The 22,418-nt window shown below is 42.6% G+C and overlaps 1 protein-coding gene across 2 annotated transcripts in view; it reads right to left on the bottom strand.

The window, feature by feature from the left end:
• Positions 1 to 22,361, bottom strand: part of fryl (furry homolog, like) — a 333,936-nt gene extending 311,575 nt beyond the window's left edge. For both annotated transcript variants that reach the window (XM_073064691.1, XM_073064693.1), the window contains exon 1: positions 22,119 to 22,361. The gene's annotated coding sequence lies outside the window, so the exon portion shown is untranslated. The remainder of the gene's footprint in view (positions 1 to 22,118) is intronic.
• Between the last annotated feature and the right edge of the window lie 57 nt (positions 22,362 to 22,418).

The following is a 22,418-nucleotide window of genomic DNA, read 5'->3' as shown; positions in this document are numbered from 1 at the left end:
AAGCCTAGTATGTTAAATAATTTATTAAACTTGGGAAAGCAAAAATCACATATTTACACTGAAATTATTGAGAGAATCAATTACAGAGACCATAGAGATTATACTCCAGGCTCTAAAGGTCAAACTGTTTACCTGGATAAAGGAAACAAGCTGAATTTCTAAAGGACAATCATGCTTGCAAATCTCAGAATTCTCAGTTGGGCACAGCAAATGGGGATGTACCATGCGTGAAGTGAGCATGGACTTTTAAGAAAGTTTCTCAAAGGTAAAAATTGAACTGGGTTTAAAATTCACTAATTACAAAAAAACAGAGTACAGATAAAGGCAGTCACTAAATGTGTTTGAAAGTGGACACTGATGTCATACACACTTAAGGTTGTACAGCACAGAAATTGGCCATTTGATACTCATCTAAAGTAGTAACATTTGTCTGCATTTGGCCCATAGCCTTCTATAATTTTTTAATGTACTTGTTTTTAACCTAAATATACAGAAGATATTCTGCAGAACACACACACACACACCCCCCCCCCCATCTAGGGAAATATCAACTGTTCATTCATTTCAATAGATGCTGCCTGACCTGCTGAATTGCTCCAGCATTTTGTGTGTGCTTTTTAAAATGCTGTTATTGTACCTTCCTCAACCAATTCCTTTGGAACCTTGTTCCATAAATGCGTACATTTCCCTGCGTGCAAAAAAGTTACCCCTCAGACCCCTTTCCATAGGAAAAAGACTAGAGCAGAGTTCAATATAGAACCAATATTGTAAATAATGTATATTGATAATATAAATACAGAACATTGCACAAAGTTACACATGACAAAAATCAAAGATTGCATTCGTTTTTTAAAACATTATGGTTCCTACATTGCTGTGCAAGTTAGTCCCAGTACATTTATAAATAAACAAAAAAGGTTGTTTAATGAAAGCACTTATAGGATTCCAAGTTTTATCTACAACAGAATGTAAAGGAAATACGGGCAATTAGATTGTATCTCACATTCCATGCAAAGCACACTTTTACACAAAATGCAGTCATGATCATAAACGTTCTGTGTTTTGTGGAGACCTGGCTGACAGAGGAGATGGGCCCTCTGGGTTTTCTCTGTTCCGGGCAGACAGGTTGAAAAGCCTCACAGGGAAGAGTACAAGGAGGAGGGGTATGCTTCATGGTCAACAATGCTTGGTGAGACTCCCAAAATGTGCATGCTCTCAAATCCTTTTGTTCCCCAGACCTGGAATATCTGCTGTGCAGACCTTACTGACTGCCTAGGGAGTTCATGGCTGTTATAATCACAGCAGTGTACATTCCGCGGCAGGCTGATACTGACCTGCCTCTCAAGGAACTGTACGAGACTATCAACACGCTGGAGACTGCACACCCAGAGGCTGCCTTCATCATCGCCGGTGACCTTAATAAGCATTGCTGATGAAAGTCTCTCTGAACTTTTGTCAGCACATCCAGGTGAGCACTCGTGCAGAATACACACTTGACCACTGCTACAGTCCCTTCCGCAATGCTTACAAAGCTCTCCTTTGTCCAGCTTTTGGAAAATCAGATCGCTCTTCGATCCTGCATCTGCTGACGTACAAGCAGAAGCTGAAACAAGAGGCAGCCATAGTTAAAACCGTTCACTGTTGTTCCGACCAACTGGCCTCCAAGCTGCAGGACTGCTTCGATGACGTTGACTGGAATGTCTTCCATGATGAGGATATCTCCAAGTTCACTGATGGAATCACGTGCTTCATCTGGAAGTGCATCAACGATGTTGTCCCCCAGAAGTCAATCAGGGCCTTCCCAAACCAGAAACCTTGAATCAATAGTTCCATGCAAGCAGCACTTGCTGTGCGACATTGAGCTTATATTGCTGGAGATCAGCTAGAGATCAAGAAAAGCAGCTGTGATCTGCGCAAAGATATCAAGGCTGCGAAACAATATAGGGATAAAATTTATTCAAGATTCACAACGAATAGCACACGTGACTTGTGGCGAGGGCTGCATGCCATCGCAGACTTCAAAACCAAACGTTGTGGTGCCGCCAACAACACGGCCTCTCCCAAATGAGCTCAATCGCTTTTACACTCGGTTCGATGTCACTAACTCTGAGCCTCCGAGGAAATACACCGCTACAACCTGCAGCCTGGTCATCTCTGAGGCTGAGTTACACAGATGTGGACAGTCACAAGACTGTGGGACCAGATGGCATCCAAGGGCGAGTACTTAGGATGTGCGCAGCACAACTGGCAGGTGTGCTTACAGACATTTTTAATCTCTCCCTCTCCCTGCTTCAAATTATCCACCATGGTCCCTGTACCAAAAAAGGCCAAGGTAACATGCCTGAACAATTGGTGTCCTGTCACACTCACCTCAATAATAAGTAAATGCTTTGAGGCTGGTCAAGGATTACATCTGCAGCTTGCTACCACCCACACTGGACCCCCTACAATTCGCCTACAGATACAACCGATTAACAGATGATGCAATAGCCATTGCTCTACATACCGTCCTGACACATCTGGAGAAGGACGCTTATATGAGAATGCTGTTCTTGGGCTACAGTTCAGCATTCAACACATTTCCATCCAGCCTCGACAAGAAGCTCAGAGACCTCTGCCTTGACCCCACCTGTGTAGCTGGATCCTGGACTTCCTGTTAGAGCGCCAGCAGGTTATAAGAGTGGGCTCCCTCACTTCCACTCTGACTCTCAATACAGGAGCCCCTCAAGGCTGCGTACTGAGACCACTCCTTTACTCCCTGTATACCCATGACTGTATCGCCACTCACAGCTCCAATCTGCTAATTAAATGTGCTGACGACACTACATTAATTGACCTTATCTCAAACAATAATGAGGCAGCCTACGCTGAAGTCATCTCTCTGATACAGTGGTGTCAAGAAAACAACCGCTTCCGCAATGTCGCAAAAACGAAGGAGCTGGTTGTGGATTACAGGAGGAATGGAGATGGGGTAACCCCTATTGACATCAATGGATCTGGGTTTGAGAGGGTAAACAGCTTCAAGTTCCTTGGCATCCACATCACCGAAGATCTCACGTGGTCTGTACACACCAACTGTGTGGTGAAAAAGGCACAACAGCGTCTCTTTCACCTCAGATGGTTGAGGAAGTTTGATATGGGCCCCCAGATCATAAGAACTTTCTACAGGAGCACAACTGAGAGCATCCTGACTGGCTGCATCACTGCCTGGTATCGGAACTTAACCTCCCTTGATCGCAGGACTCTGCAGAGAGTGGTGCAGACAGCCCAGTGCATCTGTAGTTGTGAACTTCCCATGATTCAGGACAATTACAAGGACAGCTGTGCAAAAAGGGCCCATAGGATCATTGGGGACCCAAGCTATCCCAACCACAATCTATTCCAGCTGCTACCATCCGGGAAGCAGTACCGCAGCATGAAAACCAGGACCAACAGGCTCTGGAACAGCTTCTTCCACCAGGCCATCAGACCGATGAACTCATGCTGATTTGAGTGTACTCTATTACATTGACTGTTCTATTATAAATTACTATGATTGTACATGACACATTTAGATGGAGACATAACGTAAAGATTTTTACTCATGTGAAGGATGTAAGAAATAAAGTCCTGCATATTGCAAACAGCAATGTACTAATGACTAGACAATCTAATGTAGATATGTTGATAGAAGGATAAAAGTCAGCCAAGGTTTGAAGGATAACTCCTCTAGTCTCTTTAAAATAGTGCATTGCGAGATCAGACTTAAGGTTTCATTATAATTGATTCATCCAACACTGCATTGAGATAAATCTAGAACCTATGTCTTAGAGGTTACAATGGTCAAAGTAAGAGGAGACACATCGACGTAAAGGTTCATAAAAGTTTAACAAAGTCTCAGAGCATTGTGTGTAATCCAACATAAAGAACTTCAATGCTGTTAAATGAATACATTTATGTTTTCTGTAATTTATAGTAATTTTTATCTTACACTATACTGCTGTCACGAAACAACAAATGTCATGACATATGTCAGTGATAATAAACCCGATTCCAAATTGCTACATCTCCACAAGTCGAGGATTGTTATTAGCAGGGGTTCCCAACCTGGGATGCGAGATGGAATTTCAGGGGGTGCGACAAAATGTGGCTTGTGACCTTAAGTGACAAGTCACGAGTCAACACTCAGCCAGCTGCTAGTGTGCCTTGAGAAGTGGTAGTAGCGTTTGTCCCAAGCACACTCCAGTCTCCCGCTGCCTGAGTCAGTGTTGAGGATTCTCATCAGTGTTACCTGGGAATTTGCACCTCAGAGTTGAGGAGTCTCATCAATGTTAGCTAGGTTACATCTCAGAGTTAAGAATCATCTCATAATGCCAAAATCTTTATACATCCCGAATCAACCATCGAGTAACGTTAAAACCAAACCCGCAGACAGTAGGTAAATTATTCAATTATAAAATTTTAAAAAGCTGCATTTTGATAAAAAGCAGCTGAAGTCATTCATTCATATTTGTCTCAATGCACTAAAGAAGTTTTTGAATTCCAAAGATTTTTTTTCTCTTAAAAAAGTTTTTTCTTGAATCGTTGATAATTTTGAATTGTGTTAGTTGAGGTATCATGGTTAGCACCGAGAACTTTGAATCGTGTGACGGGAGTTCATATCTCCGGTAATCATCGGAAATAGGTGTGCAAATTCAGTAGAGAGTAGCCTAAGTCATGTTGCGTCCCCGTAGCATTTCCACCTGACGATTTATCTTGGCGTAACCGCAGATAATATCATAAAATAATATTCGAAAGCATATTTCTCACGATACTTTGCGATAGGCGTGTCTGGTTGAGTAAAGTGGTCATCCCCGACTTAGTCAGATAGTTTTTCTCATATTAGCTCATATTTTTCTCTTTACCCTTAACCCTTCATCATGTCAAAAAGAAGGAAATGGAATGATGACTATGTGTGCTTTGGTTTCACTTGCACAACAGGAAATGATGGCTTGCAAAAAACCCCAGTGCATTCTTTGTAGCGTTGTGTTTTCCAACTCAAATCTGAAGCCATCCAAACTTCAAGAGCACTTCAAGAACAAGCATGGCGGAGCTGATGTTGAAGGACATGATGTTGGGTCATTGAAAATCAAAAGAGCTTGTTTTGATTCACAAGGAACTCTTCCAAAATTGTTAAAAAAAACCACTACTTCTTGCTTCATACCAAGTGGCATAAAAAGTGACCAAATCCAAGAAGCCCCATACAATTGCGGAAGATCTCATCAAGCCATGTTCACTGGAAATGGCAACAATTATCCTTGGCAAAGAAGCAAGAAATAATTTGAACAGGTGCATATCAAATAATGTCATTCACAACGGAATCAGTGATTTGAGTGAAGATATTTTGGACCAAGTCATCTCAGGTGTCAGAGATAGTCCTCTTAAAATCTCTATTCAGTTGGATGAGTCAACTGATGTCTCCAGTTATAGTCAACTCATCACATTAGTGAGGTATGTCAATGATGGTGCTTTGAAGGAAGATTTCCTGTTTTGTAAAGATCTGAAAACAAACACAACTGCAAAGGATGTGATGCAGCTGGTGAAAGACTTCTTTGCCAAACATGATTTAGATATCAAAGTAATTGGTTCTGTGTGCACTGACGGACACCTGCAATGTTTGGAAATAAATCTGGCTTTTCTGCATTGATGAAAAAGGAGATTCCAGACTTGCAAGTTACCCATTGTTTTCTTCATCAGCATGCTTTGGCATCAGAAACATTGCCTCCAAGTTTGAAGAAAGTCCTTGATACTTGTGTGAAAATCATCAACTGGATCGGGGGCGTGCTTTGAACCATCGCATTTTCAAATCATTTTGTGAGGATCTGGGAAGTGAGCATTCAGTTTTGCTTTTCCCACACAGAAGTCCGTTGGTTGTCACGAGGACAAGCTTTAACCCGCTTCTTTGAACTGTGGGAAGAAATCAAAGTTTTTCTGGAGGAGCATGAATGTGATCTGGTTGGGGCAATGGAATCACAGGAACTCGCCCAAATGCTGGCTTACTTAGCTAATATTTTCACTCGTATGAATGACCTGAGTGTTTCTATTCAAGAAAAAGGGATAACCATACTGAAGGCTTGTGAAAAGTTGAATGCCTTCAAAGAAAAGTTACATCTTTGGTGTCGAAGGATGGAAAGAGGCAGTCTCTCAAATTTTCCTTCACTAGAAGAGACGGTTGATGATGCTGGATCCATAACTCCCACTGTGCGTGAAGAAATAGTGGCTCATTTGGAAATGCTGTCAGAATTGTTTGATGGATATTTTGCTGCTGGAGACCTGAAAGTTTCAGAAGAATGGATCATGAATCCATATTCCTATAATTTGGACAAAATGTCAGATGAAGAGCTGAAGGAAGATATTGATTTGCAGACAAATCGAGCTCTTGAAATGCAATTTGAAAGCAAGACTTTGGAGGAGTTTTGGTGTGCAGCACTGGATATGTTCCCAAGACTTGGTGGAAAAGCACCCCGTGTCCTCATTCCATTTGCAACAAAATACTTGTGTGAATCTGGGTTCAGTTCTCTTTCGTCAATCAAGACAAAATCTAGGCATCGCCTGAATCCACAGGCAGGCCTGCAGATCGCAGTCAGCAAGAAAGTTCCACATTTTGACAGAATCATGAATGAGATGCAGGAGCAAAGAAGTCACTGAATTTTATGTTCACATTTGGGATTGATTTTACTGTTTACAAATTTTTCTGAATAAATTAGAATCTAAATGCTCAATTTATATTTGCATTTTATGCACTGTTAAAAGCTTTTATTAAAGTTCAATTTGTTCACCCGCAATATCGTATGTGGTTCAAAAATTAGAAATTAGACTTCTTCATCTTCAAATGTGATATTACTTTTTAGGGGGTGCAAACATTAATCAAATATTTCCTAGGGGTATGGGGCATAGAAAAGGTTGGGAACCACTGGTTATTAGTTTTAACGGTTTTGTGTTGAACTCGTAGTATGATTCTCTGTACTCGCATTAATTTATCCCTGCTCTGTAAATGACATCAATGAGCAATGAGTAAGGAGTCTCAGTACACCCTCCCCATGGAATGTGTGGGTCTTCTCCAGTTGTTCCAGTTTCTTCCCAACGGCCAATGTCATACTGGGTAAGTTAATTGGTCATTGTAACTTGTCCTGCAATTAGGTTAAGGTTGAATCGGGTGTGTTGGAGTGTGCCGGGTAATGAGGCTCAAAGGGCCGGAGGGGCCTATTCTGCGCTCCATTTCTAAATAAATAAATTAGCTTGGAGATTGCTTGATGCAAGAACATGTAGATACAGTGGTTTCCGATGAATTGGACCAACGTTTAATCAGAGAAGCCACTTCTTGAGGTCAACTGGTAAAGAACAAAAATTAATCATGAAAATAGTCAGGATGCCCTTCATTATTTCACACGATGCTGCTTAATAGGGGCAGGAAACTTGCTGAATAATTTCAAACTAACATCAGTTACAGGAACTTGTGTCGCCATTAGACACTACACTCTGCTTAAAGTGAACGGTTTTTAAAATAGTGTCAGTTGCACCTATGTGTTTAAAAAGCAGTGAGTTTTGTCACTGATTGTTAACCAGAGAAAAGCAGCAAGACAATTCAGAACTGTTTTGCTCACTGCAGTTTCAAGCATTCAGCTTTGAAGATGCGAGAAATGGTCAGAAGTCAAAACAAAACGATTTCACTACTTCATCAAGTTAAGAACTACAAGAAATTAGAAGGTATCAACAATCTTGAATGTTACAATGAAAATAAAGTTTTGGAGAATGCAATTGTCAGAAGGATTGTATGAAGACAGTTGATTATCTGAACTAGGTGTTTGCACTGATCTTGTTCAATTTCAGTCAATCAAAAGAACACAACAACATCCACCGGAGGAACTGCTTTGTCAAGAACTATTAGCATCTTGTACAGTTTTATTGTACTGTAGTGGCATTGCAGTGTTCCAAGCTGTTCTGAATTTCATTTAAATACATAATTTGTTATTCAGTTAAACAGTAGTTTGATCACAAACAACAGCATCTGCAGAAGCTGGAAATCTAAGCAACACACACAAAATGCTGAAGAAACTTAGCAGGCCAGGCAACATCTATGGAAAAGAGTAAACAGTTAACATTGCTATACCTCTTCCCACCATTACTTGTAAAAATGCCATCCCCATCTCTCAATTCCTCCATCTCTGCCGCATCTGCTCTCAGGTTGAGGCTTTTCATTCCAAAACTAAAGAGATGTCCTCCTTCTTCAAAAGAAGGGGCTTCCCTTCCTCCACCATCAACACTGCCCTCACCTGCATCTCTTCCATTAGCGCATGTCTACCCTCACCCCATTTCTCTTGTCCTCACCTACCACCACCCCAGCCTCTGTATCCAACATGTAAATCTCCATAACCTCTGCTATCTCCAATGGGTTCCCATCACCAAGCACCTTTCTCTCCCCCCTACTTTCTGCTTTCCACTGGAATCGCTCCCCACACGACTCCCTAGTCCATTCATCCCTCCCCACCGATCTCCCTCCTGGTACTTATCCTTGCAAGCGGAACAAGTGCTACACCTGCCCCTACACCTCCTCCCTCTCTATCATTCAGGGCACCAAATAGTCCTTCCAGGTGAAGCGACACTTCACCTGTGAGCCTGTTCTGGTCATATACTGTGTTTGGTGTTCTCAGTGTGGCCTCCTACATATCGGTGAGATCAGATGTAGATTGGGAGACTGCTTCACCCACTCAGGTTCAAGGAGAATCAGCTTATATTCCATCTGGGTTGCCTCCAATCTGATGGCATGAACATAGTTTTCTTGAATTTCTGGTAATAGCACCCCCCCCCCACTTCTCCCTCACCATTTCCTTCTCAAACCATATCTCCTTGCCTGCCCATCACCTCCCTGATGCTCCTCCCCTTCCCTTTCTTCCACAGCCTTCTGTCCTCAACCATCAGATTCCCCTTTCTCCAGCCTTTTATCTCTTATCAACTGACTTCCCAGCTCTTTACTTCACCTGTCCCCCTCCCAGTTTCATCTACCACCTACTACCTTGCATTTTTCACCCCTCCTCCTCTTAATCTGACTTCCCATCTTTTTTCTCTGGTCCTGATGAAGGGTCTTGGCTCGACTCGACTGTTTATTCTTTTCCATAGATACTGCCTGACCTGCTGAGTTCCTCCAGTATTTTGTGTGTGTTGGTTAAACAGTAGTTTGTTTTTTAAAAAATATAACTTTTTAACCATTTCCATGAAACTTTGGTTAATTGGGGCAAGCATTTAATTGGGCCAGAATGTGCTGATCCCAATGTGTCCCAAATAAACAGAATCCACTGTATATCAAAATTCATTATTACGAAGTATGCAAATTACAAGGCAATATTAATGTTTCTTTTCAAATTATTGGATGGTCAAACACATCCTTATACAAGATTCAATGCAGTCTGTAAGAGAAAGTGCAAAAAGTTGTGAGCCAAAGGAAATCAAATTCATTATTCATGTTTAGCCTAAACCCCCCCCCCCCCCCAGCATCATCCAATATTAGGTTGTGAAGATAAAAATCAAAGAAAAAGGATTTGCATTGTATAGCAGCAAATGTGTAAATCCAGTCAGAGCTATCTGCTTACATGGAGAATAAAGAGCAACCTTGACAAATTAAGCCACGTGATCCGAAGAAATGTAAATCTCCAACATGCAAAGTATAATATTTGTGTCATGCAAACTCAGAACAATGAGACATTAATTCTCCATTAATTATCCTAGCATGGGTGCCACTCGACATATAATACCATCCTTGAAACTGTATTTGTTGCACACATTTAATTCCATCAGTCCACAATATTAACCCTGAATTTCTCCTTATAAACTAATAAAACACCTTGCACCTTTTTTAAAAAAAAGGTAAGGTAAATTCCAAGCAGTTTTCAAAGAGAATTGTGTTTCATATAGAAATAAAAATTGATAAAGCTGCTGTCACAAATACAGTGCCTGTAAATGTAGTATACAGACATACTTTCAGCAGCAACAGAAATGAACTGCTTACAGGACAAACACAGCATTGCTCTGAAAGATGTACCTCAAAGCCCTTGAGCACACATCAGATTCAGGCCACTGTAAACAAATGAATTGATGCAAGGATATTGTACAGACATATGAACACAAATGATTTTCACACACGTTCCATCCAATATAATCAAAGAATATGTATCTTTCATGACCCCAAGATAAGAAAGTTCAAAATTTATTATCTAAGTACAGATGTATATCCATTTTCAACCCTGAAATTCGTTTTATTGCAAGCATATACAGAAAATCCAAAAAACATAATAGAATCAATGAAAGACCACATCTGATAGGACAGACAAAAAAAACCCAATAATAAAACAAATAATATTAAGTAAATAAGTATCGAGAATATGAGATGAAGAGTCTTTGGGAACAGTTCAATGATGGGGATGTGTGAAGTTATCCCCACTGGTTCAAAAGCATGATGGTTGAGGGGTAATAACTGTTCCTGGACCTGGTGGTATAGGTCCTGAGGCTCCTGTACCACCTTCTTGATGGCACCAATGAGAAGAGGACATGGCCAGCCTGGGTGGTGGGGATCCTTGATGATGGAGGCTCTTTTCCTATGACAGTTCTCCATGTAGATGTGCTCAGTGGTGGAGTGGGCTTTACCTGTGATGGACTGGGCCTATCCACTTCTTTTTGTAGGGTTTTCTGTTCAAAGAGATTGGTGTTTCTATACCAGACCATGATGCAACCAGTCACTATACTTTCCACTGCACATCTATAGAAGCTTCAGATGTGATGTCAAATCTTCGCAGCCTTCCGAAAGGTGCTGCCATGCTAACTTCATATTTGCAATTACGTGCTGAGCCCAGGACATATCCTTTGAAATAATAACACCAAAGGATTTAAAGTTGCTGACCCTCTCCATCTCTGTTCCCCTGATGAGGACTGGCTCATGGATCTCTGGTTTCATCCTCCTGAAGTCAATAATCAGCTCCTTGGTCTTGCTGGCATTGAGTAAAAGGTTGTTGTTATGGTGCCACTCAGCCAGATTTTCCCTCCTTTATGCTGATTCATCACCACCTTTGATTCAGACAATGTCATCAGCAAACATAAATATGTCATTGAAGCTGTGCTTAGCTTCACAGTCATAAGTATAAAGCAAGTAGAGTGGGGGTGGCACACACTCTTGTGATGCAACTGTATTGATGGAGATTGTGGAGGAGATGTTCCAGCCAAACTGAACTGACTGGGGTCTGCAAGAATGAGGAAACCAAAGATCCAATTGCACAAGGAGGTATTGAGCCAAGGTCTTGAAGCTTATTGATTAGTTTTGATAAGATAATGCTATTGAATTCTGAGATGGAGTCGATACAGAACATCCTGATATATGCATCTTTGCTGTCCAGTCGCTCCAGGGTTGAGTGAGGAGCCAGCAGAGTGCCAACTGCAGTGGACCTGTTGTGCCAGTAGGCAAATTGGAGCAGATTCAAGTCACTTGTCAGGCAGGAGTTGATATGCTTCATCACCAACCTCTCAAAATACTTCACAGTAGTTGCAAGTACTACTGGATGATACTCAGAGGCAGGTTACCACATTCATCTTAGGCACCAGTATAATTGAAGCTTGCTTGAAGCAGATGGGTACCTCAGACTGCCAAAGCCAGAGGTTAAAGATGTCGGTGAACACATCTAGCACAGGTCTTCAGTACCCGGCTAATCGGCCTTTCTGGGCCAGATGTTATCCCTGGGTTCACCTTCTTGAAGGATGCTCTCAGCTCACCTCAGAGACTGAAATCACAGGGTCATTGGGGGCTGTGGGAGTTTGTGGAGGTTCTTCCATGTTTTGATGGTCAAAGTGAGCATTGAGCTCATCTGGGAACAAAGCCCGATTGTCACCTTTGTCACTTGGTAAGAAATAATAACATTCAACCCTTCAACCATCCTTTGGTAATTCAAGTATGGTCTGGAATTGCCACGTTGTACGTGAGACTTTCCCGGAGACTGTACCTGGACCTATGGTATCTCAATTGGACATCATACCTGAATGCCACTGATCTGGCCCTCAGCAGGTTGTGGATCACATGGTTCATCCAGGGCTTCAGGTTTGGGAAGATTGTATGATTTTGTGGAACACCCTCATCTACGCCTGTTTTTATAAAGATTGTCACAAAAGTGATGTATCAATTCAGATCCTCTGATGAGTTCTTGAACACGGCCTAGTCCACCAACTTGAAGCAATCCTATATCTGCTCCTCTGCCTCCTGCAACCACCTCTTCATTGTCCTTACCTTGGAGTCTTGCTCTTTAGCCTCTGCCTGTATGTAGGTAGGATAGCCAAGTGATCAGATTTCCTGAAATGCAGTCTAGGCATGGAAGGGTAGGCATTCCTTATCACAGTAATAGCAGTGGTCAGGTGTTTTAGGACTCCTGGTGATGCAGGTTATATACTGGTGATAACTGAGCTGAGATTTCTTCAAACAAGCCTAGTTGAAAAATGTTTTTAAAAAGAATAATGTACACCTGAAATGCAGTTGAAAATCTAAAAATGGATCTTCAAATTTAGCTCACCTATTGCTGATAGGGTATTGTGATGATTTAGTTACACACAAGTGATTCAAAAACAATAACTAAAAACTTGAAAACAATGGCAACACATCCATTCAGAGTGGCCACTCAAGCTCCAACTAATGGTGTAATTGCTTGTCCTTAATGTCTTTCTTATTCCTTACTAAAGGAAAATACTGCATATTAACATTGATGACTTTGCAAGATCTGTGAATGGCTACATAATGAAGTGCATTGAGGACGTCACGTCACTGTTATTAAACACATCTACGTGAGAGCATATCAGAAGCCACCTAAAGTCCAGGTATGGCCGAGAGAGCCTTCAGATCAGGCAATAAGACAGTTCTCAGGTCAACAAGAGCTCCTGCACTTCAGCATGGTGGCTCATGCAAAGGCAGTGACCTCTCAGGGCTGACCAAAGGTGCTTTTTTACTTTGTAAAATGTTTTTTTTACGATCTAAAGACAATTCTACTCCAAGATCTTCGGGTACTGCAGGACTACTCCATCATTGAGCTGCTCGTTGATCTAAGTGGCTGGACTGGTGTTGGATGGGCTCGCTGGGATGCCAGAGGAGCCGATTTGGGTTCAGAAGAGTTATCCTGACTGCAGACCGTGTTGCTGCCCGCAACTCAGGAACATCAAAGTTGGTGTAATGTAACCGTCGGAGATTACCTCAGACATTTCACTTGTGATTGCAAAACTTCGTTGGGCAGTGATAATGTAAGTTGCCACAGGCTTGTTACCCTTGTCTGGTGGTGGGACAGATGACATGGGAGCTGCATAGCCTCGGTTATAGCAAGAACTGGGCCTCAAGTCTCGGGCTTGCCTGTTCTGCAGACCAGGCAATAGACACGGAAGCACAACAGCATTGTTTTAGCGCTTGGTTGGATCCTGGCCTCTTCCATCAGTGCTGCCCTCTTGTGTTCGAGGGGTGGAATGACAGGCTGGATTACAGCTGTGCACTGCCGGGAGACTGTACCATCAACTGCCAGACATTGTTGCTCAGGGTCTTGGACTACATGTATGTGTTTTTTTGAGTGAATCTGTTTCTTTGCTTGCTATTTTGAATTATGCTACTCACGTTTTGAAAGTACTTGCTATTTTTAAGTTTGTTTGTTATTTTGAATGTTTTGCACCTTGGCCCCAGAGGAACACTGTCTCATTCAGCTGAATCTATTTTTGGTTTGAATGATAATTAAACCTGGCTTGATTTGATCTTCACTTCCCTGAACCATCAGGAAGTTAAAATGGGATTATTCACAGAGAACAGGCATGAGGCACGTGGCAGTGCAGTCAGACCATAACGAACTACAAGTCCACTCTGCATGTTAACGACAGTGATGCTTCTCTTCCTGATAAACTGAATCTCTATTATGCTCGGTTTGATGCACAGAACGATGTGCCAGCCTGGAAGGCCCCCCATACTCCCACCCCGCCTCAGGAAAAGGCACTCTGTCTGGCCACAGCTGACATGAGGAAGACCCTAGCCAAGGTCAACCTACGTAAAGCTGCATGGCCTGATAACATACATGGTCAGGTACTGAGGGATTGTGCAGCCCAGTTAACAGAGGTTAACAGACATCTTCATCATCTCTTTGGAGTTAACAGACATCTTCATCATCTCTCTGGAACTGTCCTCTCTGGCTTCAAGGAAGTCACCATCAACCCTGAGCCCAAGAGGACAACAATAACCTGCCTCACCAACTACTGTCCAGTTGCACAGACGTCAACAATAATGAAGTGCTTTGAGCGGCTGGCTATGGAACACATTAAATCCCACCTTCCTGCTACATTGGACCCACTCCAGTTTCCTTATCATTCAAATCAGTCCACTGAGCACTAGTGATCCCCAGGACTGTGTGCTGTTCACACTGCTGATGCACGACTCCATTGCTTGATCCAGTTCAAACCAAATATCAAGACTGTGATGGCACAAGTGGTTAGCCTCATCAGCAATGACGATGGTAGAGCAGCTGGTAGAATGGCACGAGCACAACACCTTGAGTGCCAATGTGCATAAGACCACAGAGATGACAGTGGACTTCAGCAAGGTGCAGGCTGACAACTCCTTACTGCACATGCACTGCTCCTCTGTGAATAGAGTAGGGAGCCCCAAGTTTCTGGAACTGCACATAACAGACAATCTCACTTAGTCCCTCAACATCACCTCTGCATTCAAGAAAGCACAATAGCATTTCCATTTCCTGGGGAGATTGAGGCGAGTGAGGATCCCCGTCCCCCACACCATTCTAGCATTGCATTTCCTGTCCAGGTGGTATGTGATTGTAAGTCCCTATGAACAATTGCAAAGAATGCTGAGGGGGCCATTGGGGTCTCGCTTCCACATCAGAGATATTTATCAGGAGCACTGCATACGCAGGGCTTTTAGTATTGTCTTATCTGTTCAATAATCCCTTTGACCCCCTACCATCAGGCAGGAGCTACTGAACCATTAGGACAAGAACTATTTGGATGGAAAACAGGTTCTTTTCCCAAGCGACAAGACTGAACTCCCTGCCACCACCCAGGTCTCACCACGCAAGAAGCACCAGTGGTGCTATACTGTTTACATTTTAACTTAAGTTATAAATGCCCCTTATTGTTAGTTAATTTATTAGTGGTAATATTACTTTATATGTTATACGCGTGAGTTGTATGTATCGTCAGTTGCACCTTGATCTGGAGGAATGTTGTTTTGTTTGGCGATATACATGTGTACGGTTGGGTGACAATAAACTGAACTTGAGCTTGATAGTTGACTGATATTGAACTTAAATTATTTGAGTAAAAAAAGTTAACAACCAGATTGTTGCAAAAATCCATGAAAAAATGCATCATTCTCAGGAAACCAGGCTGCCTCCCAATCTCAAACAATATGAATGACTCTTAATTTAACATATATTCACAATGTTACTGGCAGTGTTGGCACTTCCTGTCAAACCTTTAAGTCCCCAAATTTTATATGACAGTAATAGTCAACTACAAAGAAAGGCCTGCAGTAAACAAAGGCCAAAATACTAAAGGACTTTGAGTGACCAAATTAGGTTTGTAGAAGTCATTACAAACAAAAGCTTCAATATATATCTTGACCTACTTGACATTAAATTCCAAGCTGACACTTCAAGAATCAAGATCATGTATTCAAACCAATGGTCTAAGTCTCCCCATGAAATTCAAACAACTTTACCACTACACTGCTGTAAGTTATGAAGTGACCTCATAGGCCATCCAACTGCTCTAAACCACTGCAACAAAATACAATAACATTCAAATTGGTCAGACAATCTGACAGCAGCCTAAATGTCAGATGACATGAAAAACAATAGCAGCCAGTGAAGACCATCCTGTGAAATTCACAGGGATTGCTCCCTACATGATTCTCTTGTATCATTCCATTCTCCATTCCACCTCCATTTAGAACACCAAAGAGTCCTTCCAAGTAAGCCAGCACTTAACCTGTGAATCTGTTGGGGTCATCTGTTACTCACAATGCAGCCTCCTTAACATTCATGAGACCCAATGTAGATTGGCGGACCACTTTGTCAAGCACTTCTGCTTCATCCACCAAAAGCAGAATTTCTTGGTGGCCAACCATTTTAATCCCTATCCCCTTTCCCGTTCCAACAGGTTGATCCATGGCCTCCTCTTTACAATGAGACCACACTCGGAGTGGAGGAGCAGCATTTCAAATTCTGTCTAGGTAACCTCCAACCTTTTTTTCTTTCTCCCCTCCCCTCTTCTTTCATTCCCCACTTGGCTTCTTATCTCTTCTCCTCACCTACCTATCATCTCCCCCAGTGCCCCTCCTTCTTCCCTTTCACCCATGGTCCACTCTCCTCTCCTATCAGATTCCTTCTTCTACAGCCCTTTACCAGGCTCTACCTATCACCTTAAAGCTTGTTCTCCTTCCCCTTCTCCCATGGTTTTATTCTGCTGTCTACCCCCTTCCTTTCCAGTGCTGGAGGGATGATTCTCTCAGCAGTCCTCACAATCAAGATCTATTGCAGGGTCTTGTGGTCAGATTCTTGCAATTCCCATACCAGACAGCGATTCAGCTGGTCAGTACCCTCTCGATGGTGTGCACCAGGACACTGTGATGAGAATGGGGCAGGGCGCCTCACTCAACTTAATCTCCTCAGGAAGTGAAGGCACTGCTGACTGGTACCAACTCGTATGTCTTTGGACTGTGGAAGGAAACCTGAGCACCCAGAGAAAACCCATGTGGTCACAGGGAGAACATATAAACTCCTTTACAGACAGTGGCAGGAATTGAACACCTGTATTGTAAAGCATTGTGCTAACCACTACACTACCATACTGCAGGTAGCAGAGACACTTGCAGAGACAGAAATAAGTCTCACAGTGTCTCCATCTGGATGGACACAGTCTCAAAACCTGAGCAACACCTTATCTTCCATTTGAACACATGCAGTCTTCTGGACTCAAAATCCAATTATGCAATTTCAGGGATATTGCCTTCTGTCCCAATCATCCGTGATATTGGGTTAGTCTTACTCTTTGCATTATCACAGCTTGCGCTGCTGGGCATGTCATAGAGCCCTTCATGTTACTTTGGCGCTGCTGGGCATGTCATAGAGCCCTGCATGTTACTTTTTTCACTTGCTTTCTTACTCTTGCTCGTCAATTGCCCTCATTTCAAAGCTTTCATGCTCCTTTTTCTTACTCTTTGTGGCTTACCCACATTAATCCTGGCCTCACCCTACTGCAGATATTTCTCTTGCCTCATCTCTCTGAAACTTAAAGCTAACTTTTTTCTCTTTCATATCTAGCTCAGATAAAAGGTCTGTTTCTCTTTCCACAGACGCTATCTGACCTGATTGCTTCCAGCAATCTTTATTTATTGCTCTGATCTGAAAGATATATCCAGTGGTCTAAACGAAGTGTTTATGGCAAAATTATGTTCAGCTATAATCCATAACCCTGTGAGCTAATATTTTATTCACAAGTAAAGCCATTCCAAATACAATAGAGAGTTTAGAAGAACATGTCATAACTGGTACCATTCATAAGAACATTAGAAACGGAAGCAAGAATCATTGCACACTGCTCTGAAATTCACCAAGAAAGACCAATCTTCAATAATTTTCCTGAACACCCTTGAATCCCTTAAACTGTTTTGAATAACTAAGTTCCCATCCCTCTGGAAGTAAAGAATGACAAAGGTTCAGCATCATCCACGTGAAGAAACTTTTTCTCACTCAGTCCCAAATGTCCTACCTCTAATTCAGAGACCATCACTCCTTATTCGAGATTTCTCACCAGAGAAAAATATTTCTAAAATCTAAGGAATGCAAGCCATACATATATAAAAAGGAGATAACAGCCTTGTGAATCTACAACACACACTTATATTTTAAACAATGATGTCCAAGAACCATTGCCCTGTACAAGATTAGATGTCAACATGCCACATTATTAGATACACCAGCTCTGTAATGCAAGTATCTATTCAGCCAATCACGTGGCAGTAACTCAATGCATAAAAGTACGCAAACATGGTCAAGAGGTTCAGCTGTTGTTCAAACCAAACATCAGAATGGGGAAGAAGTGTGGTCTAAGTTACTGTGGTGCCAGATGGGATGCTTTGAGTATCTCAGAAACTGCTGATCTCCTGGGATTTTCACGTACAACAGCTCTGCAGTTTACTGAGAATGATTGGAAAAACCAAAAAATCCAGTGAATGACAGTTCTGTGGGCAAAACTGCCTTGTTAATGAAAGGGGTCATAGGGGAATGGCAAGACTGGTTTTGTCGTGTGCAATCCTAATCTGATGAAAAATGGACATGGGAGCACAGAGGAACATCTGGAAATCTCCAGGAAGGCCTTCTTCATTGCTGCTGCTGCTGCAAGGTGCGGGTCTCTGCTGAGAAGAACAGGCCCCCAGTCTTCGGGATCGCATTGCCGGTGGCCATTGGCAGGGGCATCTTAATACGCTCGGCAGAGGATGGTGCTCGGAGAAGCTGTGCCGGAGAGGATGGTCGGAGGCTCGGAGGTTTGACGGACTCGGAGTCCGCTGCGGTCGGGGTGCTTTCACTGTGCGCTGTGTCTGCGAGGCTGGGTTCGACGGAGCCTTCATTGTGTGCTGTGTCTGCGAGGCTGGGTTCAACGGAGCTTTCATTGGTGTGCTGCGTCTGCGAGGCTGAGTCTGGCGGCGCCGTGGAAGTCCATAGCGGGGGTATTCCCATCTGCCACCTGTGTGGGATGACGAGTCTATCGGGACCCTGAGGACTTGTGAAAACTGTGTGGTGGTTTCTTTCGAACTTATAGTCTTTTAACATCTTTGAACTATTTTTACTGTGCCCATGGTCTGTTTTTTTAAAATCAATTATGCTATTGTTTGCACTGTTGTAACTATATGTTGTAACTGTGAGGTTTTGAGCAGGTCTTGTAGCTTTAGTTTTTGGTCTTGTTTTGTCTGGTGGATTTGGAGCTCCTTTCCGGGGAATGCGCTAAGATGGTAGCGCGATATTAATACGCAGCAGCCCCTCCGAACTCTGGATTGGGGATTGCCAAACGTTATGTGGATTTTCTGGTGTAGTCTGTTTTGTCATGTGCTTTTGTGATATCATTCTGGGGGAACGTTGTCTCATTTTTAACTGCATTGCATTTGTGGTTTCTAAATGACAATAAACTGAATCTGAAGATGACAGGAAGGTGACAGCAACTCAATTAACCACACATTACAACAGTACTGTGCAGAAGAGCATCTCTGAACACACAACATATCAAAACTTGAAGTGGATGGGCTATAGCAGCAGAAGACCATGAGCATACACTTAGTAGTCACTTTTTCTGGGTACAGGACACACCTAATAAAGAAGCCACTGAGTGCATATCCATGTTAAATACTGAAGTAGTATGTGGATCTACCTTAGCAGCTTAATATGGCCCTAAAACATCTTGCCTTCAATACATGTGGACAAGTAAACTGCAAACAAAAACAGTACAAGTCTCCATGGACATCCCAATCTTCTAATTATCAATGGTGGCAAATTCTAGTATACTATAGACAAGTTTGAAGCATTTGCAATGCCTCCAGCCAGAAGTGCTGAGTACAGCCTTATTCTATGGTTCCAATCATCACACAATGTGTGAAGCGAATCATAAGGGACAAACTAAATTCAGTGGATTCTACAAAGGCAATGAGCTCTGATCATGCAGTATATCAGGTATCGCCCCAAAAAGAAATTGTAATCCAGATTAACTACATTTACTAGCCAGATTAGTTTAGTTCCACTACACAATATGCACCTGACACTTACAAGGTGTAAAATTGTCCATAAATGCCATGATCCCAAAATCGGAGCTAATGACTACCCACCAGCTTATACTCAAAAATTTGCAGTGACAGATACACAGTCATCATCAAAGCCATCAAGTAGCACTTAGACTTAAATAACATGCAGTGTTTGCTCCAACAAGACCACTCGTCTTCAGATCTCATTACAAAAGGCATTGCATTCCAGAAGTAAGAGGAGAAAGTCTGCCTTTGACATGAGATAGCATTGGGAAAGATAACTTTGGCTGCCAGAGTACAATCACCTCAACCCCAGAACATCAATGTGGGAGTTCTTCAGACCCTGTTCAAGGCCTCTGTACCATTGCTGAATTGGCATCTAGAGAGTCAGAATGAGAATATGCTGATAGTGAATTGGAAACATACTTCCATTGCTGCACTGAACGTAGGTCAGATTTCCAAAAACTCACTAACTAATGACCTTGTGGATGAAGCTTAATGACATGGATGCCAGTGGGTTAAAAAAATAATTCACTGCCACCTTCTCCAGGGTAATTAGAAAAGAATAATACATAGTGCCCACATGCAGGGGAGGCACTTAGCGCCAGCAATCACCAGTTGGGGCACAATTCTCACCACCATCTGATAAGAGTTTGTGTTCTCCCTGTGATCATATCAGTTTCTTCCAGGTACTCTGCATTCTTCCCCAATTGCAGGCATGCTACGTTGTGCGACACTTGCCAGCTTCCCCCAGCTGAATCCTCACTTGTTGATACAAACCGACACATTTCAGTGTATAATTCAATGTACATGTCAATTAAAGCTGTCTTAATCTCATGAAATGTTTTCTATAAAATGCAGTAGTCCCACGGAACAGGTCAGTTTCTTGGTGCCAAACTTACCTCTTAAGTAAAAGTCCACTAATTTAAATAGTTTAGAACAAAACTCTATCTCATTTTAATAACATTGCTTACTCAAATTAGATGATGGAACATGCTTAAACACAAAAGCAAAAGTGTGATGTTATCAGGAATGAACAGCATTCTAAGCCCAAATCCATTAGGTGCCGAATAACTGAGTGATGTGAAACAAGAACAACTTTTTAAGCAGGGTGTAACTACATAATACCAAAAAGAGAATTAAATAACCATGTTTAGAAGCTTTGCACTTTGTTGAAGCTTAAGCATCTTCAAGTATTTTATCCTTATCCTGATGCCAGTGGAACAGTCTTTGCACCATCAGGTCAAAACTATCACAGTAAAATCCAGTCTCCAAATAGTACTGCCATTGTTAGCAATTGCTTGCCTTCCTATTAACACTAAAATGCATGCGGAAATTCTCTTAAATACAGCAATGGTGTCTCTTGGACAACATACACTGCATGATGATACAAGTTTGTAAACAGAATAACACCTACAATAAAGCATAAGAAAATAAAAGAAAAAACACCAATCTGCTCACAATGTTCGGTGGATCAAAATTTAAGTTTACACGTCTGCGTCAGAGAACATTTGTCAGTTTTTGTTCACAAGGTAAAAACTGGCCTCAGGCACACATCAGATCGTGCTGGAGGTTCACCAAACAGCCAATTGTTCACTCGCATACAGGTTAGAATGGAGTAAACCAGTGACACACAGCACATTTCGGCATTATAAAAAACTCTGCATAGAAATAATATCATTCAAAAGCTACCTGAAACCACATTGTAAGACAGGCTGGCTACTAAGAGAAACTTAAAATAATTAGGAAATTTTAGAGACTATGAGATCATTTTTGTTTGTTTTTCTTGTTTTTTTTTCTCTCGTACACCACATTCTGAGACACAATAACCGACCTGTGCATGTTCGTTCTTTGCACACAAACCACAATTTGAGACAGAAAAGCGCAGACACTTTTATACTTTTATCCGCCGACCGTAGCGTAACGAAAGGAAACCGTGGATCGGTTGGCACTTCTCGCGCACGGTGTCGAGATAGGGCGACCATAAATCAGACACGAAACTCCCGAATCGAGAGCTTTTCCTTAGCTCTCTATCGACTAGAACACATTCCTTCTCCTTCCACTTCCCCACCTCACACACATCAACCAACCACACGCTCATCAAGTAATAGTGAGGAGCTTTGTTCACTCGGGCCCGAGCTCGGCCTCACGCTCGCTTCCAGGCGCTTTGTTTGTACCCCCACCCCCCCGCCCTGCTTGCCACAGTAACCTAGGTACGTGTGTCTGAGCACATCGAGTAGGATCCGATTGAACAGCCTCTAAATATGAATTCCCAAGGTCGAGAACTCTGCACGGCGCCTACCTGTAGCGCTGGGAATCGGACTGGTGGTGTGTGTCAGCGTCCCGGTACCGGACCCTGGCTCGGTACGGCTCCCAGCTCCTACTGGCTACTGCCGGCACCACCCCCTCTTTGTGGTTTGCTTGCTTCCTCCCCACTCTCTCCTTCTGGGCCCAGTCACCGAGTCGCTTCCTTCAACTCTCGGCCGCCTCTCGCCTGTTTTCCTTCCCCCCTCCGTGACAACCGGGCTCGCTCTTCTCCGAAATCCCGCCCTTCTTCTTGCCGGATTGGCCGGACGACGTCACATCGCAAGGGAGGGCGGCG

This window comes from Hemitrygon akajei, chromosome 13, assembly GCF_048418815.1.
Source record: "Hemitrygon akajei chromosome 13, sHemAka1.3, whole genome shotgun sequence".
Lineage (NCBI taxonomy): Eukaryota > Metazoa > Chordata > Chondrichthyes > Myliobatiformes > Dasyatidae > Hemitrygon > Hemitrygon akajei.
This window is presented reverse-complemented; position numbering and strand designations above follow the sequence as displayed.